The 16,495-nt window shown below is 46.9% G+C and overlaps 1 pseudogene; it reads right to left on the bottom strand.

Moving 5' to 3' along the window:
- Nucleotides 1-480: 480 nt before the first annotated feature.
- Nucleotides 481-16,495, bottom strand: part of LOC112076093 (adenylate cyclase type 9-like) — a 21,783-nt pseudogene continuing 5,768 nt past the window's right edge.

Consider the following 16,495-nt stretch of genomic DNA (forward strand, 5'->3'; position numbering starts at 1 on the left):
TAATTTGTTTGTTCGACGGGGTGGGGATCTTTCTGTGTTGGTAATTTTTTTATCAATTATGCGAGAAATGGCAGTGGAAATGCCTTTAAAGGTAAATATTCATATAATAATCATATCGAAGTAAACCTTGAGTCACGCAATGATAAGCAGTTTATTAGGCTACAGATGAAATAGACCTAACTTCTGATGACTTACAGGGTGTGAAAGTGCACAGTGATCTTGATGCTCCTTTCCAATAAATCTCCAGGGTCTGATTCTGGTGACATGTTGATCCATGCTTGGCTGCCGTTTGAAAAATACACATTTTCTCGCTCTTATCCATAATAATCTCATTATGTAAACGAGCCTATCCTCATTGTATCTGCGAGCTGTTGGCTAGAGCACATGTACCAAGACCAGAGTAGGCACATTTGCTATTTTACCCAACAGTTCTTTTATAGCAAAACTATTGGTAGAGTTGAAAATGGAATGGAAACACACTGAACTTTAGATTTTTATTTGGTACGTGAAAACGTAAGTGAAAAAAATACATTTGTGTGCTCTATGTCATCATGCACTGATTTTTATCCGCAACAAGTCCGTTTGGTGGAAACACACCACTGGTGGAAAAATGCGCATATTTTCTTGATGTAGATTTTAGAATATTCGCATGAAAATCGGTCGCCAATTGGATGGAAAACAGTAGTACATTACTTGTTTTGTTATTTCCCCCGAGCACCCAAGCCCTTTACTAAAACAGAGAAAAAATGACAGGGATGATTAGACTTGCAGTTGGAGGAAATGCACTGTACAGGTTTACCATACTCAATTCTCTCAAGAAAGGGTCTGAAAAACAATGCATACAGTACACCATATATATATATATATAAAAAGAAAAAAACAAGATCTCAACTTCAACAAAACAAACACACAAAACAAACAGGAAAACATGTAGCACTGAACATGCACACTTCACATGTTTATTTTCACATGTGTTTACATGACGCATGTTAGAAATGTCCCTTATTATCCAGGATCTAATTTGGCAGGAATGCTGTAACAAGAGGAATCGGGTGCATTCCCCCTGGCATGTATTTCTAAATAGCCGGACGGGAGAGTAACAGGAGTGGGGCGTGGCGATAGCATATCAAGTCCTATTTGAAGGTCAATATACCAATCTACCATTCCGTTAAACTGGATCACTCAACATCAACTCAGGTTAATCCGGTATATGGCACATGAACCAACCTGTGGTGCTAAAAGTTAGCTTTATAGACTTGCAGAGCTAATGTGCAGTTGAAGCTAATTAATGATATGTTAAAGAGTTAGGGTCAAGTCCTAACTTAAACATTTTCACTTAGTCATGCATTGATGTCAATGGGAGACCTCGACATAAAACAGACTTAAGTGGGAGTTAGGATTCAGCCCTAATTACTATTACCAAGGTCTAGTTGACGGCTTGAGGCTGGTAAGACAGAGGTCCTTACTTTTAACCAGGGCCAGGAGAACAGATACCACATCAGCAAGAGGGATTTCATTATTTCTTAATCCCACTCCCGACCTTCTTCCCACGGTTTCATCAGTTGCAGAATGACAACTTACAGCCACCTCTCCACATGAGGCCGTGGACGGCAGTTATTACTGTAGTGTAGCACACAGACACAAGCACACAGTCAAGCCTTCCGACTGATGTTCTAGATATTGTTGTGGGTTTGTCTGAGAGCGCTGTGCGAGGCCTGTGCTTTTCTTAGACAATTTAAAGTGATTCACTGTGAAAAGACGACTCCATCTTGCTTCCCCATTTGTAACCCATCATTCACTCTTCACTGTGGCATTCCTTATTGCTCCGATTCTTGTAAACTCCTTAACTACAGTAATAAAAGCAACACAGACCAAAGACAACTGTAACAAACTGACAGAAACCAAGCTTTTGCCTTAAAATGTACATAAGGTTCACAGTTTTGTAGTGTAGAAGTCTTTCCCAGTTGTCTTTTCCCTTTATGTTTCTTCTTCTTTCCTTGTCCAGATCAGCTTGGTCTACACATTATTTTGTGCTAAAGGCACTTAATCAAGACATTAAAAAAACAAAGGCGAGAAAAAAAAAAGACAAAAACATACAACAAAAAAAAGACTAAAGATGTTAGTGAGAATCAAGTAGATCATAGGAGGCTGGGTTTCTATAGCAACATAAGTTCAGTAATAGCGCCCATCGTACTTTCCCTATCTTCTTATTCACTCTTACTGTGCCCACCAGATACATCGGTCGTGTTCAGTGGACATGAGCGGGAAGAAAACAGACCTAGTATCTGAACTTGTTCAATAAGAAACGCTAATTTTCGCTTACAGTTGCAAAAAGATTTACAAAGGCGTGTCCTAATGAGCACGAACCTGGAGAAGAATTGACAACTGAGGAGCCAGAAACTGGTTTCTTACAGTCTGCCATTTAGGTGCTACCTCCTTCTCGTCACATATGACTGTTCCATAATAAGCTTCAACTGGCAGGAATGCAAGAAAGGCCGTGCTTAAAGGGCTGAAGGCTAATGCAAAAAACTATCGCAGACATAACAGTCTTAGAGTTTCGTTAGCTCGCCAATAATGTCATCATCGTCCTTCTCCTCTTTCTCTTTTTCCACCTGCTTCCGTGACTCAGTTGCTGTGGCATTCTGAGGGGAGAGAGGCTGGAGGGAGGCAGGCGCCACAGGTTTTGGTTGTTGGAGGACGTTTGTTGTAGGAGCTCCAGCTAGACTAGTGGTGGGCAGATTTGGMTGTTGGACGTTGGTTGAAGGAGTTTCACCTTTATTAGTGATGGMTAGATTTGGTTGTTGGACTGTCAAAGTAGCTCCAGCTTGACTAGTGATAGYCAGGGAGGCTAGACCAACGTAGGATGATGAGGAGGAGCGTCTGGCTGCGATGGTCTCTGTAGTAGTAGGGCTACAGTAGTATTGTTGCCGACTGTCTGGCCTATCTCCAGCCTCCACCACCCCCCTCTCAGGCCGCAACAGACCTGTGGACACCCCAGAGCTGAGCGAGGGACTGGTGATACTGGGTACGCCAGCCATGGAGCTAGGCACCATATTAGAGAGCTCATCCGTTGGCGAGCGCCCGATACTCCCGTCCACCTGCACCCGGATCTCTGGCGAMACGGAGAGCAGGTACTGGGGAACGGGGGCACCACTGTCTGCACTCTTGGGGAACAGAAAGGTCTTCATTTGACCTTTGCCCTTGACGTTGACTGTGCCGCGGTAGTCGAAGTTGTAGTCCATGGCACTGAGGGCGCAGTAGCTCTCCTCGCTCACCTGCACSCGGCACTCCACGCCCGTGGTGTCCATCCGACTGGCAATGTTCACAGTGTCGCCCCAGATGTCGTAGAGCAGCTTCGTGGTGCCGATCACCCCTGCGGTCAAAGGGCCGTGGTTGAACCCGATGCGCAACTTGAACTTGAAGCCCAGCATGTTCTTGTTGAAGTCGTCCACCACGCGCATCATCTCCAGTGCGAAGTCAAACAGCGCCCGCAGGTGGCCGTGCGGACAACTGCGCGGCCTCGGCACACTCTGCGCGTTCAGCCCGGCCGCCGCCATGTACGTGGCGCCGATGGTCTTGATCTTTCTCGATGTTGTTGAAGGGCGGCTCGCGAAGCAGTTCGTCAAGTCACCGATGAGCTCGTTGAGCACGCGGTAGCACTCTTTGCCGCCTCTCGTAACTCTCCTCGTAGAACTCGCTAAAGTTAACGATACTGGCAAAAATCACGCCAACGCTACCATGGTTTTTGAGTAACTCTGAGTCACTTTGAGCTGCTCTGCCACGTGGATGGGGATGATGTTCCTAAGCAACCAATCGGCTTGGTCCCTCATGTTCTGGATCTTGATGCGGTGCTGGTCGGCCTCCACGTTGCCGTGGTAATGGAGGCGGTAAGCTGACCTCAAACTCGCAGGTTGGAGGAACCAGACGAGCAGGAGGAGCAGGAAGAAAGCCACTCCCACCTCGGGGCCCAGCAGGTCCTGGAGGCGGGGCACGGGGTCAGCGGCGGGCTCAGGCTGACCATGTACAAGACTGCTGCGGTTACTGTTGTKGGTGGCGTTGCCAGACCTGGAGGAGAGRGAAAGGRAGGGAGAGAKGGAGAAAGAAAGGGAAAGGGTGGAGAAACAAGGAAGGAGAGAAGAAGGGAGKGATGGAGAATGAGGTAGGGAGGTAGAGATGTAGAGAAATGTAGGCAGGGAGGGAGAGAAGGAAGGAGGGATGGAGAAAAAGAGAGAGGGAAGGAGTTAAGGAAAGGTGGAGTGAGAGAGATATATTTATAATCTGAGAATACAGCATGGCCTTCCAATGATACATTGTGAATGCATCATTAGTTGTATGGATAACTTCCTTCTACTCACCAAAATAACATACTGTTGGYAGAACTGGAAGACAGAGGAGACAAAAACACGAGACACGGTCGGATGAGATTAATCGARTCCACGACAAATTAAATTCCACACAGTGTCAGCACAAAGGAAAAGTCATACTAATTTATGACATTGTGGTAATATTGTAWACAATATCCTATCRAACTTCAGTGAGTGCATTGGTAGTGGATGAAATGGGTAATATACAAATTTGAGGGTGGTWACATTTCTCTAGCCCCGTTCCTCAGTTGTTTACCAAAACAGTGACAGGGTGTCACGTGTTGTTATTGTTGTTTGAACTGCAGATGCCCCTTTCAGGTCCTTTCCGACCAACAAAAAAGGGCCATAAATGTGTTARAAAATAGAAGCCATCATARCGTGCCTGACCTGCAGGGTGGGCTGAAGAGCAGGGCGAAMAGCACCAGTCCCACCACGGTGGCCATGGCCGAGCGCATCCAGCAGCTCAGCTGGCAGAAGTTACAGTACTGGATGATGGCAATGATCACTGCACAGCAGGTGAGCATGGTGAACTGGGAGACACCGATAGAGACACAGGAAGGAACAATCGTTAKCATTAGCAAACTCTGGAGGAAATTACCAGGGCAAATGAACAGAATAGACACGCTCACCTGTATGGAGAGGTGCATGTCACAGGTGACGTGTGAGAAGACGGACACAGCGGGCAGGGACACCAGCACGGCACCTATCAGGTGACGGGGGACCCAGCCAGAGATGGCTTTCAGCAGGGTCCTAGTGCAGCTCATCACGCTGTCCAGGTAGAAGGCCATCCTGGGAGAGGAGGAGAGGAGGTTCGCTCAGAGAGGGCTGATAGACAGTACGTGTACAGTAATCCAACCCCATTGAAAAACAGGCTAATGGCCTCCACTTTTCCCCATCTTCAAACCTCATCCCACTTAGTTCTCTCCCTTCCTTTACCATTCTCCCCCTCTTCCTCTCCTCCCCAGTTCCAAGCACCACCCCTCATATCACTTTCCCCTCTTCTCCCTCTCCTTCCATCCCTCTAACTTCTTCCCCCCTTTCCTCCTCCTCCCCATTCCTCTCTCCCTCTCTTCACCTCTCCACCTCTCCTTCTCAAATCAAAGTTTATTTGTCACGTGTGCGCCGAATACAACAGGTCACTTACAGTTGAAATGCTTACTTACAGGCTCTAACCAATAGTGCAAAAAAGGTTTTAGTGAAAATAGGTATAATAAAGAAATAAAACAACATAAAAAATACAGGCTGTATACAGTAGCGAGGCTATTAAAAGTAGCGAGGCTACATACAGAACCGGTTAGTCAGGCTGATTTGAGGTATATGTACATGTAGATATGGTTAAGTGACTATGCATATATTGATGAACAGAGAGTGGCAGTAGCGGAAAAGAGGGGGTTGGAGGGTGGTGGTGGCGACACAATGCAGACAGCCCGGTCAGCCAAGTGCGGGAGCATGTGTGGTCGGCCAATTTGAGGTAGTATGTACATGAGTGTATTAGTTATAGTGACTATGCATATATGATAAACAGAGAGTTGCAGCAGTGTAAAAAGAGGGGTTACTGGGGGGGGGGGCTCACAATGCAAATAGTCCGGGTAGCCATTGATTACCTGTTCAGGAGGGTCTTATGGCTTGGGGGTAAAAAACTGTTGAGAAACCTTTTGTCTAGACTTGCACTCCGGTACCGTTGCCATGCGTAGTAGAGAGAACCGTCTATGACTGGGTTGGCTGGGGTCTTTGATAACGTTTAGGGCCTTCCTCTAACACCGCCTGGTGTAGAGGTCCTGGATGGCAGGAAGCTTGCCCCAGTGATGTACTTGGCCGTACGCACTACCCTTGTAGTGCCTTGCGGTCAAGGCCGAGCAATTGCCTTGACCAGGCAGTGATGCAACCAGTCAGGGTGCTCTCGTGTTGAGCTGTAGAACCTTTTGAGGATCTCAGGACCATGCCAAATCTTTTTAGTCTCCTGAGGGGGATAGGCTTTGTCGTACCCTCTTCACGACTGTCTTGGTGTGTGTGACCATTCTAGTTTGTTGTTGATGTGGACACCAAGGAACTTGAAGCTCTCAACCTGCTCCACTACAGCCCCGTCGATGAGAATGGGGGCGTGCTCGGTCCTCCTTTTTCCTTAGTCCACAATCATCTCCTTATGTCTTGCGCTACGTTGGAGGGTAGGTTGTTATTCTGGAACCACCCGGCCAGGTCTATGACGGCCTCCCTATAGGCGTGTCGTCTTCTTGTCGTCTGAAAACTTAATGATGGTGTTGGAGTCGTGCCTGGCCATGCAGTCATGGGGGTGAACAGGGAGTACGAGGGGATGAGCACGCATCCCTGGGAGTCCAGTGTTGAGGATCAGCGTGGAGATGTGTTGCTACCTACCTCACCACCTGGGGGCAGGCCCGTCAGGAAGTCCAGGATCCAGTTGCAGGAGGGAGGTATTCAGTCCCAGGACCTTAGCTTAGTGTATGAGCTTTGAGGTACATGTGCGTTGAACGCGTGAGCTGTAGTCAATGAATTGCATTCTCACATAAGTGTTCCTTTTTCCAGGTGGGAAGAGGCAGTGTGGAGTGCAATAGAGATTGCTCATCTTGTGATCTGTTTGGGCAATATGCAAATTGGACTGTGTCTAGGGTTTTGGGATAATGGTGTTGATGTGAGCCATGACCAACCTTTCAAAGCACTTCATGGCCACGGACATGAGTGCTACGGGTCTGTAATCATTTAGGCAGGTTGCCTTTGTGTTTTGGGCACGAGGATATGGTGGTCTGCTTGAAACATGTTGGTTTACAGACTCATCAAGGACATGTTGAAATGTCCAGTGAGCAGCCTGTCAGGTAGGCACACATGCCCGGTGGACACGTCCTGGTAATTCGTCTGGCCCCGCAGCCTTATGTATGTTGACCTGTTTAAAGGTCTTACTTCACGTCGGGCTACGGAGAGCGTGATCACACAGTCATCCGTAACAGCTGATGCTCTCAGATGGTCGCAGTGTTGCTTGCCTCGAAGCGAGCATTTGAAGTGATTTAGCTTGTCTGGTAGGTCGTGTCACTGGGCAGCCGCGGGCTGTGCTTCCTTTGTAGTCTGTAATAGTTTGCAAGCCCTGCCACAAGACGGCGTGGAGCCGTGTAGATATGATTCATCTTACCCTGTACTGTACGCTTTGCCTGTTTGAAGGTTCGTCGCAGGGCATAGCAGGATTTCTGTAAGCTTCCGGTGTAGAGTCCGCACCTTGAAAGCAGCAGCTCTACCCTTTAGCTCAGTGCGAATGTTGTTCTGTAATCCATGGCTTCTTGGTTGGGGTATGTACATACAGTCACTGTGGGGACGACGTCTCGATGGACTTATTTGATAAAGCAGTGACGGATGTGGTGTACTCCCAATGCCATCGGAAGAATCCCGGAACATGTTCCAGTCGTATAGCAAAACAGTCCTGTAGTTTAGCATCTTCCTCATCTAACCATTTTTTATAGACCGAGTCACTGGTGCTTCCTGCTTTAATTTTGCTTGTTAGCAGGAATCAGGAGGGATAGAGTTGTGGTCGGATTTACCAAATGGAGGCGAGGGAGGAGCTTGTGTGAGTACAGGTGATCTAGAATTTTTTCCTCTTGGTGCACATTTAACATGTTGATGGAAATTTGGTAGACTGATTTTAAGTTTCCCTGCATTAAAGTCTACAGCGGCGCCTCTGGGTGAGTGGTTTCCTGTTTGCTATTGCCTTATACAGCTGTCTGAGTGCGCGGTTAGTGCCAGCATCTGTCTGTGTTGTAGAGTAAAAACAGCCACAAAAGTATACTGAAAACTCTCTAGGAAGTAGTGTGGCCTGCAATGTATCACAATAATACTCTACTTCAGTCAATAAAAATCTAGAGACTTCCTTTAGATTTCGTGCACCAGCTGTTGTTACAAATATTGCCACAGACCGCCCCCCCCCCCTCGTCTTACCGGAGTGGTGCTGTTTCATCTTGCCGGTGCAGCGTGTATCCTGTAGGCTGAATATCCATGTTTTCATTCAGCCACGATTCCGTGAAACATAGGATATTTACAGTTTTGATTCCGTTGGGTAGGATATTCGGTGATCGTACCTTGTCAAGTTTATTGTCCAGATGATTGCACGTGGCGAGTAGTATTGACGGTAACGGCAGCTTTCACACTCGCCTTTTCCGGGTTCCTGACCAGGCATCCGGCTCTTTGTCCTCTTGTACCTGCGTCGCCTCTCTTGGCAAATAATGGGGGATGATGGCACGTCGGGTGTTGGAGTAATGTCTTGTGCTTCTTGCTGTGTTGAAAGAAAAATCTTTGTCTAATCCCAGGTGAGTGATCGGCTGTCCTGATATCCAGAAGCTCTTTTTGCCATAAGATACGGTGGCAGAAAACATTATGTACAAAATAAGTTACAAATAACGTGAAAAACACCACATAATAGCACAATTGGTTGGGCGCCCGTAAAACTGCTGCCATTCTTCCAGCGTCATTTTCTCTCCCGCTAACCGTCTTACGTATTACAGCACCAGCGCGCGGGGCCTCCAGCAGGGCGGCCACGGCAACCAGGGCGAGGGCCGGGGCAGGCAGGGGCCCCAGGGAGAGAGAGCAGGGACGGAGGAGGCAGACCAGGGAGAGGGCCAGGAACACTGAGCCAGCACAGGACCATGTCCAGGAAAGAGCTGGAGGTAGGCTGGCAAAGGTCTGTACCGCTTGCCTGGGTCTCCACCTGGGGACGGGAGGAATAGAACTTTGTCAGTTTGAAATGGAGTTGATTTTGCTGGTCACAATAGCCAACCTCATACAACACACAAAGACACACAAGGGTGAGAGCAGCACAGCGTTAGCCGCCGTTAAGTGCCTTACTAAAGGCACAATGCAATGAATGGTACTGCTGGTCCGGTTGCAGAGAGTAAAGAGATAAAGAGCGGGAGTTTGGAAAGGGTAAAAGGAGAGAGCAAAGGTTGCAGAGAAGAATAGAGAAGCATGAAGAATGGAAGTCTTTAAAAGAACATTAATAAACTGTCTCATGTGATTAAGTGTAATAAGTATGAACTGAACAAACTTATCCAGACTTGAAGTTGAACATGCAGTTTCCCCACGTGTACCAGCAGAGGGTATACAAGCTAGAGGACATTCCTATCCGATGTTCCTGCAGTGATTTCCCTGTCTTTGCCGCAGTCCTCGACAGGCATACATATGGCAGTGCTTACAGATACTCAGAGAACACACACACACACACACAACACACAGAGCTAGGACAGACAAGGTGAAACGGATAGGGAGTCAGAGTGACAGACACAAAAAGACAGACAGGACAGACAGACAGACAGACAGACAGACAGACAGACAGACACGACAGGACAGACAGGACAGACAGGACCAGAAACAGACAGACAGACAGACAGCAGACAGACAGACAGACAGACAGACAGACAGACAGGACAGACAGACAGAGACAGAGACAGAGAACAGAGACAGCAGACAACAGACAGAGCAGACCAAATAAGGAGGACGTGTTGACAGGGAGAGGCAGATAGCAAGACAGAACAGAAAATAGGGACAGAGAACAGACGCAGGGAGAGATAAACAGACAGACAGACACATGCAGACAGAGGAGACAGAGAGTAACATGACAGAGAGGTATACACAACCTCTTTGCCTTGGTAACTAGTACCTGTTAGGCAGACTCCAGCGGGTTTCTGTCCAGGAAGGTATGGCTCAGCTTGTTGATGGGAGGCTTGAAAAAGTAGTCCTTCATCAGACTGGGAGATGGACAGATCAACAGACGTCAGTCAGTCAGTATAGAGAAGACAGACTTGGCGGGGAGAGAGTTACACCAACCTATCATACCACCAGGGCCGTCCGTGTTCATAAGGCATTTTGCAATGGAAAAACATTTTGCAATGGAAAATGAGCTTTTCTTACTGGACAAGTCCAGATAGACCATCAACTGTATTATGTCTGTTTTCTTCCATTTGGTGCCGAATGAACATGACCCAGGTGCTTATTCAGTGGGCAGAAGCGTAAGGATCACTACAAACAAAATAGCACGCAGCAGATCATACCGCAGTGTGTGTTCTATATAGGATTGCAAAATTCTGGTAACTACCTCAAAACATTAGAAAAATATTATATATATATTTTCTATCCCAGTTGGAGAGTTCCCAGAATCGGGGGGAATAAGCAGGAAATCCAGATCCTCCAACCCAGATTTCTATACAACTGGGGATTTTAGGGAAAGGAAGGGAATTTCTGTAACACTAGTTCTATAAAGCACATTGTAAATAGACACACTGTATCAAAACAGACATTGATACCACATGAAAHATACATGTGGGTCTGCTTCTTACATAACAGTTCAGCCTTCAGCGATCAGAATCTTATCCTTTGATTCCCTTAGCCTGGTCTCAGATCTATTAGTGCTGTTCTGCCAACTCCCCAAAAAGCWCCACCACATCCATCAAGCCCGGTTCCAGATCAGTTTGTGTAACATCCATCCATCSCCTCACCTGTCCTCTTTGATAACATCTACAAAATGGGCGTCGCTCCTCTCTCTGAAGTTCTTGGAGCGCAGGGGGATGAGAGCAGAGTGGTCCATCCCCATGGCCCCTCCACCCCACTTCTTCTCCTTCTCCTGGAGCATCTCACACAGGGACGTTTGGCTGTTGGTCAGGGGCTCCTCCAGCCTGGGGCTCAGCAGACCGTTCGGGGCCTTAGGGCTGCGGCCTACGGGGGCCTGGGAGGGACATTTGAGAGATGAGGTGTCCTGGTGGAGTTGAGAGGAGAGAGGCTAGTGAGAAGCTGTGTGTTTGTGTGTGCGTGCGTGTGTGCATGTGTGCGCGTGTGCTGAAACAGAAAGAGGAGAGTGAGAAGGGTTAGACCTGAGGTCTTGGATAAGAGTGATTAGTGACTTAGTTAGTGAATCCAAATGAATCAAGACATTTCCGTTTGGCTAGGTTCTATAAAGTTATGTCAGGCTTGTTCTTGTCACGTCATTCCATCATGTATAGTATGGRGATATAAATATGACTTCAGAAATAAAATATGATAACACTAAGCCTGGTTTTATGAACTGGGGTTGGATTTAAGTGAAGTCAGGTTGGGATGAGTAAAGGTCACGGCTAGGTTCAAAGGTCAAACGTTCACTAGAGTGAGGTAAGGTGAGGCAAACCTTGCTGCTATTGGTTGTGTGATCGTCATGGCAACCGTTCTGCACCGTGCCCTTCTCCAGAACCTGATCCTCCTCTGGAACTACAGCCGCACTGCAGGAGAGACAGGGAGACTGGAGAGAAGGAGAGAAAGAGAGGTATTTGTCTATTTATATAATTTACAGTTTCTTCACTCCTAGTATTGACAAATTCTTATACTGTAGTTTACACATTCACTCTTGTGTTGTGCGTGGTTAGTGTGCTTAGCCTAAGTATTGATTGGGTGCATCAACCACGCACGCACGCACGCAAACAGTTTTATTTTTCTTAATTCACAAACATGCAAACATATTTTCACTGTTAAATAGGGATTTATTTATTTTATTTTATTTTCCAGGGCTTGTTCTTCTAGCTTAGGTCTTAAAACCACAAACCCAAATATTCTTAACAATACCAAAGTCTTGACATAATAATTATTCTAGAAACATGGTGTCATAGATACTCAATGTCCTCCAGGCTACAGGGAAATGTTACTTCCATCATTCAAACATAAACACCTAAAACAGGGTAGTGACTCGGGAGGATTGATGGTATAAACGGACCTTTCACTAAAGCAGATCAAAAAGGGTAACACCCATTTGGTTCAAACTCAACAAACACAATCCTTACTAACAATGATATATATATATATATATATATATATATATATATATATATAACTCAGCAAAAAAACAGAAATGTCACTTTTTCAGGACCTTGCTTTCAAAGATAATTCGTAAAAATCCAAATAACTTCACAGATCTTTTTTGTAAAGAGTTTAAACACGTTCCCATGCTTGTTCAATGAACCATAAACAATTAATGAACATCACCAGTGGAACGGTCATTAAGACACTAACAGCTTACAGACGGTAGGAAATTAAGGTCACAGTTATGAAAACTTAGGACACTAAGGAGGCCTTTCTACTGACTCTGAAAAACACCAAAAGAAAGATGCCCAGGGTCCCTGCTCATCTGCGTGATCATGCCTTAGGCATGCTGCAAGGTGGCATGAGGAATGCAGATGTGGCCAGGGCAATAAATTGCAATTTCCGTACTGTGAGACGCCTAAAACAGCGCTACAGGGAGACAGGACGGACAGCTGATCGTCCTCGCAGTGGCAGACCACGTGTAACAACACCTGCACAGGATCGGTACATCCGAACATCACACCTGCGGGACAGGTACAGGATGGCAACAACAACTGCCCGAGCTACACCAGGAAGGCACAATCCCCCATCAGTGCTCAGACTGTCCGCAATAGGCTGAAGAGGCAGGACTGAGGGCTTGTAGGCCTGTTGTAAGGCAGGGTCTCACAGACCATCACGGGGCAACAACTGCTATGGGCACAAACCCCCGCGCGACAGACAGGAGCGCAGAGAGTGCTCTTTTCCGAGCGCAGTCGGGTTTTGTCTCACCCCAGGGGTGATGGATGGATTCGCTGAATATGATCGAAGGATTTAGCTTACACCGAGGCTGTAATCTGGAAGCGGATCGATATTGGGATGGAAGGGTCCAGTCTGGTCGTGGGCAGTGTGTCACAGCAATCAGCGGACTGGAGCTTGGTTGGTCAACTTGCAGGCAACAAGCGCTGTGTGTTACAGGGGAAGACATCACTCCTCCCTCATAAGTGATACCCTTCTGGCAGGCTCAATGCCTAGACATGACCCCGCCAGCATGAACAATAGCCACAGCCATAGCTGCTCGTTTTGTGCGTATTCCTGCAAGACAGAAATGTCAGTGTTCTGGCCATGGCCAGACCGAAGAGCACCGGATCTCAATGCCAGCTGAGGCACGTCATGGACTGTTGGAAAGTCGGAGGGATGAGAGGCTGGGCCATTCCCCCCAGAAAATGTCCGGCGAACTGGCCAGGTGCCTTGTGGAAGAGTGAGGACGGGTAATCTCACCGCAAGAATGGCAACTGGGCCAGTTCCATGAGAGGAGGAGCATGCAACTGTAGTACTTAATGCAGCGTGCCACACCAGATATTACTGTTACTGTTTGATTTGTACCGCCCCTTTGTTACAGGACACCAGTAATTCCAATGTGTTAGTCACATGTGACTGTGGAACTTGTGTCAGATTTAATGTCTTCAGTTGTTGAATCTGGTTATCGGTTCATGACAAATATTTTACACATGTTAATTGTTGTCAGTGAGAGGACATTTCTTGTTTCTGAGGTTATATACAAGTACAGTCAAAAGACACACCTACCCAATCAAAGGAGTTTTTCTTTATTTTGTACTTATTTCTACATGTAGAATAAAGTGAAGACATGAAAACTACGAATAACACATTGGAATCATGTAGTAGAAGCAAAAAAAGTGTTTAAGCAAAATGCAAAATATATTTTAGTCATTTGAAGATTCTTCAAAATAAGCCACCCATTTGCCTTGATGAAAGCTTGTCACACTCTTGACAGTTCTCCAACCAGCTTCATGAGGTAGTCACCCGTGGAACTGCATTTCAATTACAAGTGTTGCTCTTGTTAATTAATTTTGGAATTTCTTTCCTTCTAATTGCATTTCAGCCATCGATTGGTTGGTGACATGGCGTAGGGCGTGTATATACAGAATACCCTCATTGGTTAAAATACCAAGGTCGCATATTTATGCAAAGAATAAGCTATTTTTTGAGCGCGGGTAACTCTAGATGAACGATGCCTCGTGCAGCAGAGCGTACCCGCTGGTCTTCCTTTACTGTGGCGTACTCATGGAAGCCAGTTTCATCATAGCGCTTGATGATTTGGTGACTGCAATTGAAGAAACTGAAAGTCCATTGAATTATCACATTGAACTGGCACCTGTCATGGTCTTAAATCATAGTTCTATATGGTCAGGATTAAGAAACAAATTTCTTATTACATGATGCACAGCCTACCAGGATACAAGTGGGTTATCCTGCCTTGTTCAGGGCGCAGACAGGCAGATTTTTATCTTGTCAAGCTCGGGGATTCATTCCAGCAAACCTATCGGTCTGGCCAACCGCTAACCACTAGGCTACCTGCCAGCCCTTGACTAAAGGACACAATAAGAAGAAGAGACTTGCTTGGCCTAAGAAACACGAACAAGGACATTAGGCCGGGTGGAAATCTGTCCTTTGGTTTTTGGTTCCAACCTCCTGTGATTTGATGAGACGCAAGTAGATGTAGGTGAAACGGATGATCTCCGAGTGGTGCGTTCCCACGTGGAACGCATGGAGGAGGTTGTGATGGTCATTTGCTGTGACACTGTCATGTGAGTTATTTAGAAATCAAAGGATACACTATAACCAGCATCGGCTACCACAGCATCGGCGCACGATACGGTCATCCATCTGGTTTGCGCTAGTGGAACTATCATTTGTTTTTCAAAGGAATGACCCACACACACTCCAGGCTGTGTAAGGCTATTTGATCAAGAAGGAGATTGAATGGCGTGCTGCCATCAGATGACGCTGGCCTCCACAATCACCCGCCTTCAACCAATGAGGATGTTTGGATGAGTTGCCACCGCAGAAAGTGAAAGGAAAATCAGCCAACAAGTGCCAGCAATATAGGTGGAACTACCTTAATTACCGTTGGAAAAGCACATCCAGGTGAAGCTGGGTCTGAGAGAGATGCAAAGTGTTCATCAGCAAGGGATGGCTACTTGAAGAATCTCATTAATCTAAAATATATATTTTGTTTAAATGCTATTATACTTGATTCCATATAATTTATTCATAGACTTACTATTATCTATATCTAAATTAGCCGATTGTGGGGGTGAGAGACTGAGAAACTCCTTCCATGACTGCGACTGAGAAAGAGAAGGAAGGGAGAAGGGGGGGATAGAGTAAGGAGGTAGAGAGGAATGGAGAGAGAAAGGGAGAGGTAAGAGGGAGAGGGAGAGAGTGGGGAAGGAAGAGAGGTTAAAGAATGAAGTCAAATTGAGGACTGATAGAGAGTAAGTCGGAGAGACAATAATGAATGAGAGGACAAATAACAGTTGGCGGACAGAAACAGGACAAAAGAGGAGAGAGAGAGAGGAGAGGACAGAGGGCAGAGACGAGTGTGAGGACAGGAGAGGAGTAACGAGACGAAAAAAAAAGATTATGAGAAGTGGACATTGAGAGATGAGAGCAGAGAGAAAGAGAGGATCCAATGCGAGAGGAGAGCACGAACTCAGCCTTCAGCATTTTACCACTAATTAGAATCCAATGATACACAACTCGATTCAATGGATACAAATACCAAAGCAATAGTCAGCCCTATAGAGAGGACAGGGGCAGCAGGTGATAGGAGGAGAGGTGGAGAGAGGGACGAAGAACAGGCCATGGTGGAGAGAGAGGTGGAGAGAGGGATGCGAGACAAGACCAGAGTGAGAGAGCGAGGTGGCAGAGAGGATGGAGACATGCAGGGTGATAGAGGCAGAGAGGTGAGAGAGGGATGAGGAAACGGGTGATAGAAGTCGGAGAGAGGGATGAGAGCAAGGCCAGAGTGATAGAGCGAAGGTGGAGAGAGGATGAGAGACATTGGCCAGGGTGATAGACGGAGGATATATGGAGAAGAAGGATTGAGAGACAGGGGTGATAGAGGAGGAGAGGGTGAGAGAATGATGAGAGGCAGGGCCTAGGTGATGAGGAGGAGAGGTGGAGTGAGGGATGAGAGACAGGGCAAGGGTGATAGAGGGAGGTAGAGGTTGGAGAGAGGGTGAGAAGACAGAGGTGATAGAGGCAGGAGGATAGGGTGAAGAGAGAGATAGGATGAGAGACGGGCCCGAGGAAGAGGTGGAGAGGAGGAAGAAGAAGACAAGGCCACGGGTGATAGAGGAGGAGAGGTGGAGAAGAGGATGAGAGACAGGGCAGGGTGAGAGGACGAGAGGTGGAGAGATGGAGAGGAGACAGGCCGGGTGGAGGCAAGCGAGAGAGCGGACTGAGAGACAGGGCAGCCGGTATAGAGGTGGAGAGTGAGAGAGGGATGAACATAAGAAGAGACTGGGCCATAGCGC

The sequence above is a fragment of the Salvelinus sp. IW2-2015 genome, unplaced genomic scaffold (genome assembly GCF_002910315.2).
Source record: "Salvelinus sp. IW2-2015 unplaced genomic scaffold, ASM291031v2 Un_scaffold3566, whole genome shotgun sequence".
In the NCBI taxonomy this organism is placed as follows: Eukaryota; Metazoa; Chordata; class Actinopteri; order Salmoniformes; family Salmonidae; genus Salvelinus; species Salvelinus sp. IW2-2015.